Consider the following 22,307-nt stretch of genomic DNA (forward strand, 5'->3'; position numbering starts at 1 on the left):
TAAAACCACAAAACAGAGCTTGTTAATCATTCTTGCTCTTCTCTTATTCTGCCTATAGAAAATCTTCTAAGAGGTGCCTGCTTTATTTTACCCTTCATTCCTTGATTCATTACTTTTCTTTATTTTAACTCAAAGGCCCTCTGGGCCCTAAAGTTTTCTAGAGCCTAATTAAGGAGTCACTAATTTTGCCACTGAGTGAAAGGGATGAGAAGTCCTTGAGCTTCGAATGGCAGGGCTGGGTCTTTCCTCTTCCATTTCCTCCTTGTAATTTATAGAGGAGGGCCACTGGGCTTCTTTCTTAGCTAGCTGCAGGCTCCTACTCCTGCCTTCCCCCTCCTTGCAGCAACACTGACTCACCTCACACCATGTACAAACTTGCCTTCACTCCTTCAGGGCCACCCATACAAAGCAGACCTACTCAGGAGACCCATAACCCAAGACCCTCTTGGGGCATCTTGTCTCTCCACTGTGGCTACTTGGAGCTACTCACCCATTCCCCTTGATTCTGAATTTCATATGCTTAAGCTTTTCTCTTGCTATTAGGGAAATGGCTTTCTTTATCTAGTCATGCGGTTTGCTTAGGCTGGAAACATCAGGCTGGAGACAACTGATGTTAATTTATTTGTATTCCTGATAATGCAGTTAAAACCACAGCCCCTGGTCTAGCCTCGGGATAGTTGCACCTAGACCTGGAGCAACCCCTCCTTACAAGTCTCAGGCTCCAGTGCTACTCTGGCCCTCATCCCAGGCTTCTTCCTCACTGATGAAGAGGGCAGTCTCAGTATACCCCGACCCACTGCATCCCATCTGTATTTCATCTTCTCCCCTTTCTCCCCTTGCTTCCTGTTGTCTATCAAATATAAATATATTTATCTGAACTACAATTTTGGCCAGAGTTCAATAATTTCTTTTCTGTGTGTGTTTTTGTTTGTCTAGTAGGGTAGTAATGATTTCCAAGCTGTTTCATAAGAGATCTTTGCATGAGTTTGTTGAGTATATTGATTCTTTTTTCTCTTGGAATGGTGTAGTAGACCGTTTACACCCTGTCCTATATTTTTGTACCACCTGAGCTTATCAGGAGTACTGGTGGAGTGTTTCCAGTCCATTAGAACTTTTTTGATGTCCATTTTGAGATGTACGTCTAACTTGATAAAAAAACAAAGCAACACCCACACACACAAAATGCTTGGCTTACTTTGTCAAGATAATTTGTTGAGTAGATTAATCCTCTCATTCCTTCCCCATAAGTTAACATCTCATAGATGCCATATTTGGTTTCCATGCTATCTAGTCTTATGATAAAAGCAAAACAAAAACTTGGAATGTGTACTATGTGAACAAAACAAATGAAGATTTTTGTCCACATGGAAAGTTTATTCTCCTCCATTTCTCCATCATTCTAATTGTGCACCAAATGTACATGTTTTCCTTTACAGTAGTTTCATAGTCAGCTTTTATATCTGCTAAGGCATTCACAATCTTAATCTTTTTTCAAATGATTCTAAATCATTCTTACCTATGAATTTGTAAAACGTGCATTTAGAATAATTTTGCTTTCAGAACCATCATATCAAGGTATTAGTGAGAACTAAGTGAAGCCCATTGCATTAGAAAGAGTGATCAGTCGTAAAATTTCGTCTTTACATTCTGTTAAACATAGGTATTTATCTCTGTTTATTGAAAGGTTTTACTCAAGTGTTTTATTCAGAGTTCTTCATAGAAACAGAACCAACAGAATGTGTATATATGTAGAAAGAGGTTTATTATAAGGAATTGGCACACAAGATTATGGAGACTGGCAAGTCTAAATATGCAGTGTGGGCTGGCGTGTTGGAGATCCAGGAAGAGCCCATGTTCCAGTTCCAGTCTGAAAGCCAGCAGTCTAGATACCAAGGAGAGCCAATGGTGCAGATAAAGTCTGAATGAAGGCAGTCTGCTGGAGAATTCTCTCTTGCTTAAGGAGGCTGATCTTTTTGTTCTATTCAAGTCTTCAACTGATTGGATGAGGCCCATCTACATGATGAAGGGCAATCTTCTATTCAAAGTTTACCAATTTAAATGTTAATCTCACCCCCAAACACCCTCCAAGCTGACACACAAAATGAACCACCACAGTTCAATGTTTTTAGTTTTCATCAAATATTGTGAATATTTTTAAAGTTTATTCCTTATTATTTTATATTTTTGTTTGCTAATATAAGTTAAGATTTCTTTCTCATATTGTGTTTTTTAAATAGAACATTCTGGCGTAAGTAATATATATATATAACTTGTGACAGAATGCTTGGCACGCGGAAGTGCTTACTGAATGCTCTTGATATGTATGTTTATTTTGCATCTGCACCTTAATACTTCTGTTATAGTTTAAAAAATGTTTTTGTTAAATCTTTTATGTTTATAAATATTGTAATCTGTAAATAATTTTACTCTTCACTTATCCTTTCAATGGATGCATTATTCCCATTTCTTATTGCATTGGCTGGATTCTAAAAAAAAAAACCAAATTTTAGTAATATTAATGAGGGAAGGCATCTTGGTCTGATTCTAACGAATAAGGGGCTGTAAATTCTTTTCTCTTAAATTATCTTGGTTTCCTTTAGCTGCAATTTTTCTCTTTCTTTATCCTGGCCAGTTTTCCATTTCATACTTTTTCCCATTGTCAGCTGATCCCTAATTCTCTAATTTTTAGGTATGTGATGATATAAAGCTCCTTGGCAACTCTCTGTATATGGGTGGGACTTTGTGATAGGTGGACTTTATTGTACAGTGATTGGGATGGGAAATTTTCATGACACAGTAGGGCCCTCAAATGTCAAAAATTAGGACCTTTCGATTTCTCTGGCTTTCAGATCTTTTTGATCATTTTATTTAGAGGCATTAGGCAGACTTCCAGGAGTTTTGCACACAGGGTACGTGTGAAATTAAGTGTACAAGCTTTCAGTTACTCCCTCATTGTCAGTCTCATGCCTTGTTCCTTCCCTACATTGCCCCTAATGTTTCTGAGTCTCAATTCTTTCTGAGATTCTGAAGGGTAGAATGACAGTTTCTCACTGTATCTTTCTATTAAAGTATTTTCATCTTTCAGTCCCTTTCCTTGCTTCATAGATGCCATTTCTACATCTCCATGCTTTCATTACTCTAGAAATTAATAAATTTCTAGGAAAACCTCTTTGTGAGCTTGAATTTTATAGTAAAAATTATTTTCATTTCAATGTGGTCTCAGGAAGTAAGACGATAAACCACATTGAACAAGAACTATCATTTTAATTGTTGATTTTTTTAAATTAAGAATACTCTTAGCTGCCTATTTAACATAGAATCTTTTAAGATGTGAAAACATTGTTTTATTCTTAATTTCTAAAAGTTTTTAAAATTAAGAATTTCAACATCTTTTGGAAAATCTTTTGGATTATCTTATTGTTTTATTATTTGTCTTACTAACATGACATATCAAATTGGTAGATTTTCTTCCCTATTTTCTTAATTCTTCAGAACTAATTAAATATCTACTATTATCTAGATACTTCTTAGAGAACACAAAAATATGAGGAAGACACCCTGGATCATCACATAGCTCTTACTATAATTGAGAACCTGTTCAAACAACAAAGTATAATGAAATGAGTGCAAAATAGATCTACAAGGAAAATGGAATCAGATGAAGAAGCAATTAATTAAAACTAAGAATAATAGGAAAAGTTTCACAGAGTTGTTGCCATTTGAGTTGAAATTTGAAGGATGAGAATGTACTTTTCATGGTAGTAATGGAGAACAGTGAGTTGAAATTTGAAGGATGAGAATGTACTTTTCATGGTAGTAATGGAGAACAGTGATAGGTTTACAATGATATTCTAGGCTAAAGGAACAGGTGACAAAATCCAGAAGTGTGAAAAAAAGAAGTGGGGTGCATGGAAAATGGCAAATAACCTTCTCTGTTGTTCTCTAAGATGTATGGAAGAGGCGCTGTATTACAAAGCTGAACTGGGGTCAGATTAATGAAAGCCTTGAAGGATTTTTTTCTTTATACCATGGGCAAGGACATTTGGACTTGTCAAACAGTTTTAAAAATAGTAACATGATCAAAATGCTGCTTTACAAAGATAAATCCGGGGAAAGTGTAAAGGATGGGTTGGCAAAGTGAGATCAGAGGTAGGCATCCTGTTAAAAAGCCATTGCAAGAGTTCAGAAAGAGATCAAAGGGGTCCATACTAAGACATCGGGCATAGTAATTGGGAGAAAGGAATGGATAGGGGAGCCACTTTGAATATATAATTGATAGACATCGTAAATAATTGGAAATAAGGACTGAGAAAAATGCACAAATAAGGAGTACATTAAATTTTCTAGCCTGAGTAACTGGGAGAGGACTTCAGAGTTTTTTTCTGGGAAAGCAAACACCAGAGGTGAATAGCAGTGGGATAGGTAATACGGTGTTAATAGCAAATACGGGATCAGGAAATGCCATTCAAAACTTCTCTGCTCACAGAAAGGAAAAAATGTCCTGTTCTTTGAAATAGCCAAATTTTCCCATGAAATGAAGAGTTCTAGCTTCATTATATTGGTGCTATACTTAAGAAATTCTAGAATTTGCTGAAGAATAGCTGGGAGATTGACCTGTGCTACAATGAGAAACCATATCACAGATAACTTGAAAGCAGTGGCCCTCCAACAAAGATGGTGAAGCCTGAATATAAGGTTTGCATACGTACACACACACACTTGTAGTAGGCCATGTATGATGGAAAAACTGAATTAATAAGGATCTGGATGTTCTTCAACCTGGGACTGAAAGACATGGCATTGGTTTTGTCTTGGAATCACCACTGCTTTAAAAATCAGGTTGAGATGCAACTGTGCCTGATTATGCAGCTTAAGTTTGTGCTAAGAAAAGGTAACCCCATGCTTCTTTCTTCCATTCATTCCCACCGAGAAGAGACACCTACCACATTTCTTTGGATGCTTTAGCAATGATCATGGATCAGTACACTGTTCTGACTGCCTCTGGGACAGCGTAGAGTGACCGTCCCAGCAGGAGTGCTGCTCTGTCTAATCAATGGCAGGTTCCCCCTGGAGGCATAGGTGTCTGGTAAGACAGGGGGCAGCGCTACTCCTCTTGTGACTGAAATTTTTGTAGAAGTTAAGCTTTGTTCCTCTGATTCCTAAAAGAAAACACTTTCTGAGTGCAGTAATGTGGCTCCTAGAGAAAATAAACAAGGGCAGAAATGCCTTCTTTCCACCAAGAAGCATTCCTAACTCTCTGTACAAATTTAAGCATCTGTTTTCACCAAATGATCTGTTCACCCTATCTGGACTGAGCTACTATAACTGCAGCAATGATTCGGCAATTTTCCTTTATTTTTTTAAATTTTCATTTATTTGTTTTTATTTTTGGCTGTGTCGGGTCTTCGTTGCTGCGCGCAGGCTTTCTCTAGTTGCGGCGAGCAGGGGCTGCTCTTCGTTGCAGTGAGCGGACTTCTCATTGTCATGGCTTCTCTTGTTGCAGAGCACGGGCTCTAGGTGCGCAGGCTCAGTACTTGTGGCTCGTGGGCTTTAGAACGCAGGCTCAGTAGTTGTGGCACATGGGCTTAGTTGCTCCGCGGCATGTGGGATCTTCCTGGGTCAGGGCTCGAACCCACGTCCCCTGCATTGGCAGGCGGATTCTTAACCACGGAGCCACCCGGGAAGCCCAATTTCCCTTTATTGAATTCCTGATCATAGTGGCCATCCCCCTTTCCCTGAAACCCCTCAAGCCACAAGCTGCTCTTTGGACATATTAATACTCCCTTCTTCTACCTTCCATCTACTACTCTTGAAATTTTCAATTCCTAATTAGATGAATTAATCAAGAATTTCCTTGATGTTAATAGTATAACCACACTATAACTTTGTTAAAACATTCTTGTGCAATATATTTTCCCCGGGGTCCTACAGTGGCCTGGGTAAGACTCTGGAATGAAGAGATTCTGCGTGAGGATAACAACAGAACTTTGCCAGTCAGTCCAAAGACTTATGGATGAGGAGCTTCAAGAAATTTTTGTGGTTACCCCTGGTGGATTCAGGCAAAAGCCGTGTTCTCAGAGCTCTCTGACTTTTGGATGATGGGCTGTTAGGGCCAGGCAGACGCTACACAGCCCCTTGGTGCTGAAGAGAGGTTTTTGATGAGACTCATTTTGAGTAAGGCTCATCACTCATGTAAGTCCTCAACAGACTTTAGATTAAGGTTCAGAGAACTGGTATCCTAGTTGCTCTGGCACCATGCTATGTAACAGACTACAGAGTTACCTTAATGATACCCAATTTCATTTTTACTAGAGAGTAGTTTATATACTTGAAGAATTAGTCACTGTAATCTTTTGTAATTGTCTACTGTTTTTTTTTTTTTTGTTTTTTTTTTGCGGTACTTGGGCCTCTCACTGTCTTGGCCTCTCCCGTTGCGGAGCACAGGCTCCGGACGCGCAGGCTCAGCGGCCATAGCTCATGGGCCCAGCCGCTCCGCGGCATGTGGGATCTTCCCTGACCGGGGCACGAACCCGTCTCCCCTGCATCGGCAGGCGGACTCCCAACCGCTGCGCCACCAGGGAAGCCCCTGTAATCCTCTACTTTTGTATATTACTTCTCAGTTTATAAATCTCCGTACGCACCTGATCTTGTTTAATCCTCCCTTGACCCTAGGCAGTAGGCTGTGTTAACATCAGTTTGCAGATGTGAAGGCTCAGAACCGCGGAGATTAAAGCAACTTCCCCAGGTCTTCTCCTTCTCATCAAGTACTTCGTTCAATAAACCACAACTACCACATGATCAAGCACCTAGATAGTTGGTGTAAGTCTCAAGTCTGGCTTCGAAAAAAAACCTTATGCGTAGACAGGGGCTCTTAATGTTTTTTTAGAATTAGACTGTATGTTCCTTGGCCATGATGTTCCTACTGTCATGCAGGCACATGTTCTCCCTTCTCTTCTTAGTTAGAAACTACTTACCCCTCTAGTCTCAACTGGGTTTTTGGTGCCTCTCGGAAGCTTTCTCTGGCTTCACTGACCCCAATCCATTCTGCACTCCCCTAGTATGATGGACTTCTGTGTGATTATATGATTAATGTTTACGTCCCCTTGGAAGCGAGCAAAGGAAATGTGTTTTTCCTCATTGTTATATCCCAGTGTCCAGCAGTTTCTAGCCCATAGTGAGGGCTCAATATATATTTGTTGGATGGATGAATGAATAATTAAGTCTTACTAGAATAAGTTGACCTATTTGTGAGAAAAGCGATAATTTTATAATCCAGTGCTGGAAATGCCTTTAAAGACTTTTTCCCATACTGAGCACATTTTCTTATTGTGAAATAGACCATGAATCCAATTCCCCTGGTACTTACACTATTTCATGGAAGTAAATGGAACTACATAAAATTAGTTAAGTCAAGCAGAGGAGTATTTAAGAAGTTTCTGTTTGAGCAAATAAAACTATGTAGTTTCATCCAGAATGAATTAATGAATCTATCAAAGATGTCAAGTTTTTTTTTTTTCAGGAAGTTTAGCCAAAGAATCTCATACCAGGTGGATCAAATTCATTTCTAAGTATACATTTCAGCTCAAGTTAAGAGTAAATGTATCTCAGCTGGCCCAAAACATAAATGTCAACTTGTGAGGCATTTATATGACATGCATAAACTTTTCTCAGGAGGATGCTAAATTATGAACTGACGATCTGATTTTTCCATTTTCTCTTTGATGCTAATGCTATAACAGAAATGCAGACATCTATTGTTATTTACAGGAAATCTATCATAGAGTAGTTGGAGTGGTGAGAGTGAATTTCTTATCTTGGTCCATGCTAGATAACGCTAACAGACCATTCAGTTAGAGCTTGTTCTATTCCCACTGTACAAACATTGTAAATGAGGTAGATCACATTGATGAATTAGATAAGCCAGAAGAAAAATGCCTTTTGCGAAATGACTTTCTTACATTGACCTGTGTTAGGCTTTTCTGTGAAATTTTCTCCTCATAAAAACGTGAATTTGCAGTGACAGATTCCTTGTGGAATCAATGAAGAGCTATAGGAAGCTACACTGAGATGCTGCCTGAGAACCCCTGTTGCTCTAATGTAAGCAGCCTCACAGGAAGGGGAGAAACTAGAAGTTGGGAGACCTGGGTTCCAGTTCTGGTTTACAGCAATTTCCTGCGTGCTCACTGGCAAATCACTTTACTACTCTGGGTTTCAATGTTTATATCTGTAAAATGAAGAGAATAAATGATGAGTGATTCCAAATGTGGATTTACTGCTGGGTTGAATTGGAATGACTGGGGACTCTCCAAAATGCAGGTTCCTGGCTCTCATCCAAGACTTCACAAGTCAGAACTTTTGGGGAGAGGAGTCAGAACTTGGGAACCCATATTTTTAACAGCTCCATAGATGATTCCTATAAATTAATGAAATACAGATGGAATACTTCCAGCCACAGACTGTAAGCTTTGGCTCCCACATTCAACAAAATAATCACAATCTATGTCCCCAGGACAGCAATGGGGACCGCTGGAGGTATCTCTGGGATTGACACAACACAACTCTCATCAGGGCACACTGCCTGGTTTTCTAGGCAATGTATGGTTTGAAGGAGACCGAGATACACTGTTAGTAGTCTTTTCAAGGTCCACAAGTGCCACAAAATAGAGATGGGACATACTTCATACTTCTGCCAATAAGAGAGACTCATGGAAATCTTTTGAGGTGAGGGCCACCATAAGCAACTTGCCTATTAGCAAATCACATCTTAGGAGCTGCATCTCTTGCAGCAGGCTGGCGGACCATCTGGAGGAAAGAGAGACCAGGGGCTACTCTGGTAATAAGCACCAGAACTAGGGCAGTGACCTACTATGTAAACTGAGCCAGGGGCTGTTAAACCCAAATCACGGTCGTTTAGATTGAACGGTGGTGCTTCAGAAGTACCCTTTGCTTTTCTAAAAATTGAAATATTCTTCTGTACCACAGGGCTTCTTATTTATACATTTCAGAACATCTGTGCTCTCTCAATATACCTAGATGTGGTGTGTGTCTGTGCATATATTTAAGCAAGCAGTTTTTGTGGTATTTTGGGAAGAAGTAACCAGAACTGCTAGGAATTCTAATGGGAATTTGGAATTGGAAAAATGACACTTTGAAGACTTTTATTCCTTCCATTTAAACAACTGGTTTGTGGTCAAGACATACTTTTCAGCATACTGTGTATAATTGGCTTTGTTTCCTATGACAAGCTTTAATTTTAGAAGCAAGATAATGCTTTTTAGTTAAGACCTTTAGGCACAGCCTTTAAAAAATCAAAATGATAATTTTCAGTGTGAAAATCTTTATATTTGCAAAGGAGTAGGAGCTATATATTCAGACTAGAACTTTCAAAAGACAATTCATGTTTGGATATTTAGCTCATTTTGGCTTTTTTCCTTTTTGTACTCCTAATGGATCGCTTATTCTGATAAAATTAATAGTTTTATGGGTTTGTGCTAATCTGTGTAGTTTCATCTCAGTTTAGCCTCTCAAAACTCCTGTTTTTAAAAAATCTGTGAGTTATGCAAATCTCTGTAAGATGGCTTTGGTCTAACCGACTTGGCCACCAAGATGCCAGTTCAAGAGCTGATGAGAATTGATATTTGTGATTGCACTTTTTTTCAGGCAATAGAATCCCAGCCATGGTTCCTTGAAGGTGTTCCAAGGGGTAGACTTTTAGGCAGTATTTCTCACTCCGTTAGAATGTCAACCAAAGAAGCTCCTGGCTTACTCTTTGGTTCTGCCGGCATTTATTGAGATACCATTGTGAGCTCATTGCTATACCCAGTGCTTTCAGACAAAGATCTGTGAGCTGCTTGGAAACACAAAGCCAAGAGCAGGCTTCATTTGAAATTCCCTAGTTGAAATATGTGGGATATTAAAGTTCACCTTGAAGGTCGTGAGCATTTGGAGCGACGACACCATGACCTCGCTGCATGGAAGAGAGCTGCTACAGGAAGGAAACTTACAAATGAGCGGCATGGATTCCACATTCTGCTGAAATCAAATAGGACCTTTCCCCTTTGTTGGATGCCTTAATACACGAGAAATAAGCCAGCAGGATGCCCATATTCATCCTTTTCACCCAGCTCAAAGAGAGCCAGTTCTCATCGCTTTTATTCAGCGAGAAAAATTTCACCACAAGGCAGCTCATTTTCGAAGAGAAGGTAAGATCTTATATAACTTGAGACTAAAAAGTGAAGGTTTTTTGCATTTTAATGAAGGATTTCTATTAAAAAAACCTATGCTTTTCACCAGAAGCTGCCCCAGTAGAGAAATAATATGGACTTCGGCATCAACAAAACCTGTTTTAATTCCAAATCCACCACTTACTAGCTTTTGACTGTTCACACTACTTATGCTCTGACCTTCAATTTCTTCATTTATGAAATAGGGATAAGGATACAATCTCAAAAGACTGTCTGGAGGTTTACTGTGCTTGAGTTGTGTAATCCCCAAACAAATCCCCAAATTGTCTCAGAAGATGGTGTGTGTGTATGTGTGTGTGTTTGTGTGTGCACATGAACTTTTTGTCATAAGTATGGGCAGGGCAGTTGGAGACCTGGTTTCAGGCTGTCTCCCCCTCTTTATGGTCAGATGACTTTCAGCAGAATTCTTACTCTCATTCTGTCTCTCTGAGCCTCAGTTTCCTTATCACTAAAATGGACATAATACTTCTTACCCCAGATGGATGCTATGGTGAATAGTTGAGATAATCTATGTGAGGACCTGGAACATTCCTTCTCCTTCTCCCTTTACACCTTTGACAAGAGAAGAAAAAGGAGAGCAGGAGAAGATTAAATGTAGTATATTTCATGCTTGCAAAATTATTTCCTGATCATACCAATGATGGTTGTATTGACTTTCTATTGATTACTTTGTCTGAATTGTTCAAAGTACTTATATGTATTATCTCATGAATCCTCACTCCAGCCTTTTGAGAAATATTGTTATTACCCCTGTTTTTATAGATAGTGAGGCTCAGAGATTACTCACCTGAGATCAAACATGGGTCTCCCAGATTCCAAAGCCAGTGTGTTCAACCATTCACTTTTCTACTTCCCTAACCATGTTTATCTGTTCTTTAATCATGAGTGCCATGGATTTTGTTGTTTGTCTGTTTTTTTGTTTCTGTTTTTGTTTTTACCAATATTTGGATATAGATCAAGAGGACTACTGCTTTAAAAATTATAGATCGGCCTAACTAAGTTGCCTTTAGACTTGCTCCAGTCAAGAAGGTATCTTTTTTCAGCCTGAGTATTTGATTGTTGCTTTTATAAGTACATAACTGAGATGCACTTAGGAAAAAAAGATAGGATTGTACGTTCTCATTTGCTTTGCAACAAAGGCATATGGCTTGAAGAAGCCTTGCCTTTAAATGATTAGACAGCTTGTGTAACATAAGATTATTGTCCCTAAAGGAAAGTGGAACATTTTACGAATACAAGAGCACTCAATTAGAGTTTTAAATTAGAATGTAGTTATGTATTTTTGTTTTCTTTTTCTTTTTTTTAGGAAGAAAAGGAGAGGGATTTTAATCTTTTAGGTCGCCTCATTTTGTTGAAAAGACAATTTTAGGAAGTGTTTAAATTTAAGACGCAGCTCTGCATCTTGCTTAATTTTGGACCTAGTCCGATCCCTGAAGAACTAGAAGCAGATAAGTTTGCTTATATCTGACTTTTTAAAATACTGCATTACATAATTCAAAACAGGGATGAGCTGTTGATATGGATTACTGCACTCCATATAATGAAATTGTCGACATGCTTAGAGGCATGTAACCCGGCAGTAGGGAAACAGCCCATTCAACCTCTGAAACAGGATTTGCATCTGAGACCATGATTATACCAAAGAAACCATGCTCTTTATTTAGGAAATAAACTGGAATATGGATAGTTTTCTTAATGTGGAACCAAGTGTACCCTTTGTCGCCAAACGCTTTCCTTTGCAGAGAAGACAACATGGATGTTGAAGACCAATGGAATTATCTGTGAATCTGTTGGATTCAAAGTCCTCCATTTATCTACCACCTGAACTGGCATAAAAACAACTACTTGGGCTTCAGATCTTGTGAACGATAATGTAACTCTAAGCAAATTTCAACAACGATTTAGTCTGAAGAGGACGTACATAGCCGTTTGATTAACTTGGACCAGTTCTCTCCTTTGAGTAAGTCTCTATTCCTGTGGATTCCCTGCAGATTCTGTTCTATCCTTTGACTTTAGATGCTCTCTGATAAGGACACTGGTAAAAGCTATCAATTGGGCTCTGCAATGTTCAGGGGATGGTTGCAGACGCTTTACATTGCTCTCAATATTATGAGAGTAGGTCTTATTTCTCTGTTCTATGATAGACTGAAGAGATAAAGTGACTTTTAGACCCCATAGCTATCATGTGATCGGAGCAGGACTTACCCGCCTGCACTCTTAATCATACAGTGTATTGGTCAAGGTTTGCTCTTAACTGTATAGGTGCATTCACACATCAAGGAAGAGGTGGAGCCTGCCGTACTCTGCCAGTGTGCCTTGCAGTCAGATCCATTGTCAATCTCTAGCTGTGCTTTTTAAAGACATCTGGCAACATGCATTTGGTTAGCATAGGTTTCCTAGGATCCTGCAAACTCAAAGTTTGAAAAAAAAAAATGCTAGGGTTCACCCAAGAACCAATTCTCTAAATGTACTTATGAGCCACCAGGGACTAGGAAAACAAACAAACAAACGTACCACCACCAACAAAAATCTTTTCCCAGATTCACTCAGAGGGTTAGTAGCGAACTAAAACTAATGTTCTTTCTGCTATGGTCGAATCATTCTGCCTCCATAATGCAAATGACATATTTGCATCTTTACTTGTTTCTAAGGACACATTACAGAATTTTTCAGACAGGGAAAGAAAAATTACGTTTCAAACGCTGGGTTTTTTTATCTTGAAAAACTACATAGGGATTTAAAAAAATCCTTGTTGAGAAAATAATTATAGGTGAAAACACAAATAACTGGAATGCTATTTAGAGACATCTGAAACCATAGTAGGAGGCTGAAAGTAACAGAATCAACAAGTCACTGAATATAGGACCTGAAAATGGGATTAGAAATCATCCTGTTCAATGTTTCCCAAAGAATGACACACATAAAGCTCAGTTAGTGGGATGACTTTTGGTGACATAAACAAAATTTTAATATTTATTTTAATGATATTAGCATACATATGCATACATATTTGTGTAGATGTAAGTATTTACCTATGCACATTTATGTTTATATATATTTTGAGGTCTTATGTACCAGGTACTGTCCTGAGAAATAAGAGTGAACAGTATGGACGAAGATCCCTGCTTTCCTGCAGATGATGTGAACCCATGAAGGTTGTGCATACAATCCAAGGATTGTTTTAAATTTGAAATCTTCCGGCCCGGAGACTACACCGGCCCTTCTCACTGTTGCCCTTAACTATAAAAGCCAGGCTCTCTCTGCAGGCGTGGGTGGATATAGTCCTTGGCTGGGAAGAGAGAAGAAGTCTTTCAGCACAGTCCAGGTTCTGTCACAATAGATGGGCTTCATTACGCATTCTCAGCTTCATAGATAATGCAGTCATAGATGGCATCATTTGGACTAGTGAAGAATTGCCCAGGAGATTGTGTTGACATCTGAGATTTATTTTAATCTTTTTTTGCAGATTTTATAATGAGCATTTAACAAAGTACACCAAAGAATCATTACATATCTTATAAAATCTTAATAATACAAAAATTAGAAACGTTTTTTATGCAAATGTTCAATTTGTTCAGAATCCACAGATGTCACTTTGCTGATTAGCACACAGTGCCCTTTGAGGGGACACTGTCTTTAAGAGGTCACAATTCCTGAATTGCTATACTTTTTGTGGTTATGAATATTGTTTATATTTACAGGCTCTTAGCATCATATTTTGCAGTTTGGACAAAGAAGATGTAGAATGAATGTACATATACCTGTGCACAAGGTTTTTTTTCTCACTTATTCGCTAAATCTTTATTGATTGCCTACCTCAAACATAGTAATGAGTATAAAAAAAGGTGAACAGACAAGGCTTTAGAGATGAGGAAACACTTCCAGTGTGGGTATTCATCTGGAAAAGTGAATTATTCTCACAAGGACAGGGAGTGAGGGGTATAGCCATAGCATAAATACATGATCAAGGGTTCGATGCACACCTTATTCTTTTTCTGGGTTCATCACTTAATTGCTATGTGATCCTGGGTGCTAGAGACTGAATGTTTGTGTCCCTTCAAAATTCATGTGTTGAAAATTAATCCCCAACGTGATGGTATTTGGAGGTGGGCCTTTGGGAAGTTATTAGGTCATGGCACCTTGATCTTGGACTTCCCAACCTCTGGAACTGTGAGAAATAAGTTTCTGTTGTTTATACGCCACCCAGTCTATGGTATTCTGTTATAGCAGCCCCAGTGGACTAAGACACTGGGCAAGGTGTTCAGTCTTTCTGAGACTGGTTCCTCATCTGGAAGATAACATGAATACCACCTACTTTGTTGTGCTATTGTGAAGATAAAAGGGAATATTCTATGCAAGCGTACCTATCACAGAGAAGATATCCAATAAAGGTTGTTTTCTCCCCCCTTCTTTTATTTAGTTGCAAGCTCTTAAACAACTCAATTATTCTCACAGATCAGTTCATTTTAATACATCTCCTCCATGAAACTCTTCATGGACCTGACATGACATCTCATACAATGTTCTTCTTTTCTACTCCCCACTTCCAACCCAGATGAGGTTTCTTTTCTGTTCTTTACCCAGATTTCTGTTTTCTTGGCCCTCCAGGCTTCCTTTTCACTCAAGAATCTGTTTGCTTCCCTATCTTTTCCACAGTTTTCTCTTGCTCCATTTCTTAAATGTTCCATTCCACCCAAGGCATGTCACAGACAGTACTTCCAAGCTCCCTATTTTCCTTGCACCAAAACAGAAGTGCTCTAGGTCCATCCACATCTCTACAAGACTGTCATACAGTGTGAAGTAAGTCAGAAAGAGAAAACAAATATCATCTATTAACGCATATATGTGGAATCTGAAAACATTGATATAGACTACCTTACTTACAAAGCGGAAATAGAGACGCACACATAGAGAACAAATGTATGGATATCAAGGGGGAAAAGGGGTGGTGGTGGGACGAATTGGGAGATTAGGACTGACATATATACACTATTGATACTATGTATAAAATAAATAGCTAATGAGAACCTACTGTATAGCACAGGGAACTCTACTCAGTGCTCTGTAGTGACCTAAATGGGAAGGAAATCCGAAAAAGAGGGGATATATCTATACATATAGCTGATTCACGTTGCTCTACAGTGGAAACTAACACAACATTGTAAAGCAACTATACTCCAATAACAATTAAAAAAAAAAACCAAATAGAAGTACTCAAGTGGTTTTTAATTAGAAGTACTCAAGTGGTTTTTAATTAATTGGCATTCCTGATAGCATGAACCATAAACAATGTTGACAATACTCTAGAATCTCCCCCCAGTTCTTCTTATGGTTGTGTCGAGACTTCATTGCCATAACAGATCTTATTCTCACTGTACTTTTACCATCACCCGTCTCCATTCAGTCTAAGGGGATAATCAGGCTTTTGGCCCATGAGCTGTTGTTGGAAAACTTGCCTGTAAGCCCTTTCCACCATCCACTGTGGCCACCCTGCCCAAACCTTGCCCTCCTTCAGACATGCAGGATTTTGTTTCTTGAAATTAAAGTCTCTGAGGCTATATAATAAGGGGAGTGACTGAGACAAATACCTGAGGAACATGAGCATGCAAAGTGAACTGGAAGCACAGTGAATAAGAAGAAAAAGTTGTAGAACTGCACTTAATAATAGGATAGCCATTGGCCACATGTGACTATTAGACACTTAAAATGTAGCTAATCTGAATTGAGATTAATTGTAAACATAAAATACACAGTGGATTTTAGAGGTTGTATGAAAAGAGGAATATAAAATATCTCCTGTGTAATTTTTTTTTTTTTTTTGCGGTACGTGGGCCTCTCACTGTTGTGGCCTCTCCCGTTGTGGAGCACAGGCTCCGGACGCGCAGGCTCAGCGGCCATGGCTCACGGGCCCAGCCGCTCCACGGCATGTGGGATCTTCCCGGACCGGGGCACGAACCCGTGTCCCCTGCATTGGCAGGTGGACTCTCAACCACTGCGCCACCAGGGAAGCCCTCCTGTGTAATTTTTAATTGAAAAGATAATACAGTCATTTTGGTATCCATAGGGGATTGGTTCCAGGACCCCTGAGGATACCAAAATCCTGGGATGCTCAAGTCCCTTTTATGAAATGGCCTAGGATTTTCATGTGACCTATCCACATCCCCCCATATACTTTAAATCATCTCTAGATTACTTATAATAGCTAATACAATGTAAATGCTATGTAAATAGTTGTAAATACAATGTAAATGCTATGTAGACAGCTGCCAGCATACAGAAAATTTAAGTTCTGCTTTTTGGAGACGTCTGGAACTTTTCTTCCCCACATATCTTTCATCTGTGGTTGGTTGAATCCGCATTTACAGAACCTGAAGATATGGAGGGTTGACTGTATTTTGGATACACTGTGTCAAATGAAATATATTATTAAAATTAATTTCATCTGTTTCTTTTCATTTTTTTAAAATGTGGCTACAAGAAAATTTAAGATTGCACTTGTGACTTTCCTGTGGTTCACATTATAGTCTACTGGAAGCACTATTGTGGTTGAGATATAAAAGGTGATAGAAAGTCCATTTTCTAATGCTTTGGAGGCCATTGTAAGGACATTTGCACTTGCTATAAGTAAGAGGAAAGCCACTGGGGGTTTTGAGCAGAAAATGGCCATAATTTGCCATTTTTATAACAAGATCACTCTGGCTGTTCTTTTATAGGATATAGGAGGACAAGGATGAAATCAAGGAGATCCCTTGAAGGTCATTGCAATAATCCAGGCTAGAGATGTTGCTGGTCTGGGTAGCAGATAGATGGTGAGAAGTGGTCAAATACCAGAGGATTTTTTTAATGTATTCTAAGTGGAGTGTGAGAGAAAGAGAGGGACTGAGAATCACTACTCAAAGTGTTGGTCTTGAGAATCTGTAAGGATTCAACTGTCACTCACTGAGGGGGACACGATGAGGAAGAGTGCATTTAGACAGGAGCTCAGGAATTTAGCTCTGTATGTGCCAAGTTTGAGACTATTATTGAGCATCCAAGTGGAAGTTTTAAGAAGGCAGTTTGATGTGAGTCAAGGAGAGGTCTTGGCAGAAGACCAGCTTTGGAGGATCTTCAACGTAGAATTGGTATTTAGTACTACGAGACTGGATGGTGTCATTAAGGGAGTGAGTAGAGATCGAGAAGAGAAGAGGCTGAAGGATGAGCCTGGGGGCACTCAGAGAGTTCATGAGCAGAGTCACTGCTACAGCTACACTGCAACGCACTCTCCAGCAGACTTACTCAGAAGGAGAAACACCATTCATTATTAATTTAAAAAATCCTGTGTGTTCTGGGCTGGGTAGTTATGGCAAGAACTATGTTAATCAGTGTGATAGAAGTCATCTTTAAAGTGTATTCCACCATCTATAGATAGGAGTTAGTATTTAAATAGACAAATTGTATTGCAATAAATTCTTAAAGAAGTTCTAATTTTAATAAGTAATTTGAAATTCCAGGGATCCCAATATCATAGTGTGCCATCAATGATCTCAACAGGTGACCTTCCCCCCAATTTCTTAGTAAAATTTTTAATTTTTAATTACTTTAATTGTTTAATGCTACACAGTACTCTGAAATGAGCACTTGCAAAATTCAAATAAAAATGATAGGATCTTGAAACTCTAAGATAGTGGAAATCATTGTGACATAGAATTTCTGAGCACACATTATAAAGACATTTTCAGGGGCTCTTGACCTTGTCTTCTAGGAAATATGCTCCTTATGTGTCCACTTACTGATGTATTATGAATCATCACCTCTGAGATTTCTGAGTTTCTTTTCCACTTCAAACCTGATCAACATGTCCATTTCTTAACAGTAAAGATTACACAAAGGGATAGAAAGTAGAGGCTGAGTGACCAAAAGCAGAATAATATTATTCTACTGCAGGATACCTAGGATGTAATGTGGAAAATCAGCTGTTTCTTCTAGATGTAGAAGCTGTATGTTTTTATTCCTATATATCTGTCTAGAGTGTGTGTGTGTGTGTGTTTGTGTTTGTGTGTGTGTGTGTGTGGTGGTGGGTAAGAATCAGGCTCTGGAGTTGTACTACCTGAGTTCAAAAGCTCAGGTTCTTCTATTCAATGGTCATGTCAACTTAAGCAAAATTTTAATCTTCTCTGTGCTTCAGATTTCTTATCTGTACGAGGATAATATTAGTACCTACCTCATAAGGGTGTTGAAAAGATTAAAATGAGTTACTACTTATTAAACACTTTTAATGGTGCCTAGCCAAGCACTCTATAAAGGTTAACTATTTTATCTATCATCTATCTCTATCTATCTATCTAATCTCTCTATCATGCTTTGTGTTCTGAAAATGTTATCATCAAGAAGCATGTGTTCTTATTTTGCACAAAGAAACCTATTTTAGACTGTGGACCCTCATTCTTCTGGGATTCCAGGAAGTTGAGGATTCCTTAAACCCCAGATTTTGCAAAATTCTCCCCACTGCCCACACTCCTTAGGCTATTAGTTATGACTAATCTATATGAGTTTAATTTAAAACCATTCTTTATCATGGCTCTTTTGATTCCTTTATATCCCCAACTTCTGATGCTTTTGTGCTATGTACCACACTGCCATTCCTTCTGGGGGCTTCCATGTCCTCCAGGCACAATAAGAGACATAATTCAATAGCTCAGGATGGAGTAACAGAGATCAAATTTACCCTCCAGCATGGAACAACCAACAGATGGATACAATATAGGACACATGATTTGTGGGACACTGGACATCAGGCAATGAAGTTCCGTGGTCCCTTAGAAACAGGAAGGAATGTGAGTCCTATGATTGCCCCTGCTTATTGTCAGGAGAGAGTTTCTAGTTCACAGTGTAGGGAAGGGGAGTCCAGGCAGAGTATGATTCCCTGAGTTGGGAGAGATGCATTTGAGTCTGTGGAAACCGAAGCAGCTAGAGTTAACAGGATAAAGTACTGGAGAGGAGAGAACTGCACACAGAAAGAAGACCAGGGAGCTGCAGACGGTTCTGCTCTAGCATTCATCTGATAACTGATATGCGCATGCCTATGAAGAAACGACCCAAAAGTGGGAAAAGAACCACATAACAGGACTGGAAGTGACAGTGCTCTGCACTCAAACAAGGCTGGGACTAGTATTTTTTCCCATCCACCAGACTAGAAAACCTCAAGATTCATAGGCTCTGGGTAAACAGTTTAAGGAGATCTTGCCTCAGCAGTGGGAAAAATTAGTCCTAGACTGAGTACTTCTCTGATCCCATATAATAAATCTCACATGCAGACACAAAAGGATCAAACTCCTTTCAAATAACTGCCTCCTGGAACAAAGCTCTGGACTGTTTATACTAATACAAACTCGTCTGGCTCCAGCAAGATAATATTCACGATATTTTGCATCCAATCAAAAATGACTGACCATGAAAGAAGCAGGAATATCAATCAACCAGAACAACCCAGCACTAACACAGGTGTTAGAATTAGCAGGTAAGAACATAAAGAAAGTTGTCATATCTGTATTTCATATTTTCAAAAAATTAAGACATGGCAAATACAATAAAGATCCAAATATCAAAACGTATGCAGTTGAGAACTATAATATCTGAGTTGAAAAATATTCTGGATGGTATTAATGGCAGATTAGACATTGTAGGAGAAAGATCAATGAGCTCAAAGGCATAGCAATAGAAACTATGCAAAATGAAACAGAAAAAATAAGAACAAAAGAAAAAAGAAAAAGGGCCTCAGTGAGTTATTGGGCAACTTCCAGTGGCCTAATATGTATGTAATCAGAGTCTCTGAAGTTGAGTGGGGGCAGAAAATACATGTGAAGAAATAATGACAGAATTTTCCAAATTTGGTAAAAACTACAAACCCACAGATCTAAAAGAGTCAGTGGATTCCTAGCACAAGAAATGTGAATAAAGGCTACATCAAGGCACATAACAATCAAACTGCACAACATCAATGATAAAGAGAAAAATCTTATAAGTAGCCAGAGGAAAAAAGACACATAATATACGGAGGAACAAAGGATAAGGATTACGGAAGATTTCTCATCAGAAACAATGTAAGAAAGGAAATAGTAGAACAACATCTGTAAGTATTAAAAGGAAAAAGAATACTGTCAATCTAGAATTCTAGACTGAGAGAAAATATCTTCAAAAACAAAACTGACATAAAGATTTCTTTTTCATATATAAATGGTTAAAAATAATTATCACCAGCAGAACTGCAGTAAAAGAAATGTTAAAAGAAGCCCATAAGGTAGAAAGAACATTCTACTAGATATGGAAATATGGGTCTATGCAAAGAAGTGGAAAGCATCAAAACCAGTAACTACACAGGAAAAAATATAATAGAAGTTTCCTATTATTTAAATCTCTTTAAGGATAATTAATGCTTTAAGCAATAATAATAATAATGTAATGTCAGTTGATAACATGTGGAAGTAAAATATATGACAACAATAACACAAAGGTCAGAAGGGAGAACTGGAATTATGCTTCTGTAAGGTTCTTATACAAATGTGAAGTGATATAATATCGCATGAAGCTAGACTGTGACAAGGTAAAATATATACTATTAATCTGAAGCAGTCATTAAGTTAAACAGTTATATCTAACAACCCAACAAAGGAGATAAAACAGAATCATAAAGAAAAGTACACTGTCCAATGTATGTTTTGCTTTAAATAAGTATAAGAATGCACATTAGACTTCTGGAAATTAATTTTTTTTTTTGATAACAGAAGAGTTCATTTTGAATGAAGAATAGAAGCTCAGTCTCCCACTGATCACAGGGTATGTCAATCATCTTTTTACTACAAATAACCTGAAAATAAGAAGCTTGCCTCAAGAGCATTACAGAAATGAGTTGGAATTTCAATAGGAAGTATAAGACTTGAATCAGGAAGCAACACAGTCCCTTCACTGTACACGGCAGATTGCAAACAAGTGTTGGGACTCATTTCCAACATGCAGCATTTACATGAAGGCCTGTAGAGTCTGCAGGATACTGACTTACAGAGGAGGTTCTACCTTAAGCAGAATCAGCCTTATAACCAGCCTGTGCCCATTAAAGTAAATATAAATTTTATGAAAAAAGGTCAATGATAGAAACAAAAAGTGGATACCATCTACCTACAGATTTCAACCAGCTCTTGGAAGACAAAACATAGATGAAAGAATATGTCATGAGAATTAGAGTGGAAGAACATCAGCTTGTAGCATCAACACTGAGATTGCTGTGGTGGGGAGAGGAAACTGACCAGCCTGTCAGAACCAGGACCAGCAGACGCAAGTGAGAAGTAGGACAGAAATCGGCAGTAATTAATTATAGAACTGCGTGTGTAATAGTTGACAGCCCTCTTTCTTATCTCTGTTTGAAAAATACCCAACTGCTAAGTGTCTATGCCCCAGCCAAAACAATGAGTAAAATATATTTTGTTTTCCTCTGTAGAACTGGAAGGTATTGTTAGAGGAAAATAGTGGAAATAGTGTGAATGCCAGTCACCTAGAGAAAAACTCTCCACATTAGAGCATTTAAGGGAGGGTTCCTCCAGTGCAGTGGTGACCTCATGCCCATTTATGCTAAATTAAAGCTTCCAGCAAGTAAAATTCACCCAAACCTATAGAGTCCTCAGGAAGCATTGCTGTTTCTTGATTTTTAAATGTGAAAAGATATCCAAGGATCACCAAGCTTTTGAGGAAATAATCCACACAAATAGAAGAATTTATCAAAAGGGAAATGAGGAGAACATAAAAACGTCTGGTCACTATTTATAAAATCTCAAGGACATTTTACATCTGCAACATAAAATACGGATGCTATTAACAAGGAGTCATCAGAACGCAAAGAAAGAGCTCTTGGACGTTTAAAATATATTTGCCAAAACCGAAAGAGGTCAACAGAAAGACTGGAAGAAAATGTTTAAAAACAAAGTCCCAAAATATAGAATAAAAAAGATAAGGAGTCAGAAAATATGACAGAAAAAGTGAAACATGTATTGAAGATTAATTGAGAAAAGAACGAAGAAAAGGAAACTGGGGAAA

The sequence above is a fragment of the Orcinus orca genome, chromosome 7, assembly GCF_937001465.1.
Source record: "Orcinus orca chromosome 7, mOrcOrc1.1, whole genome shotgun sequence".
Classification (NCBI taxonomy): domain Eukaryota; kingdom Metazoa; phylum Chordata; class Mammalia; order Artiodactyla; family Delphinidae; genus Orcinus; species Orcinus orca.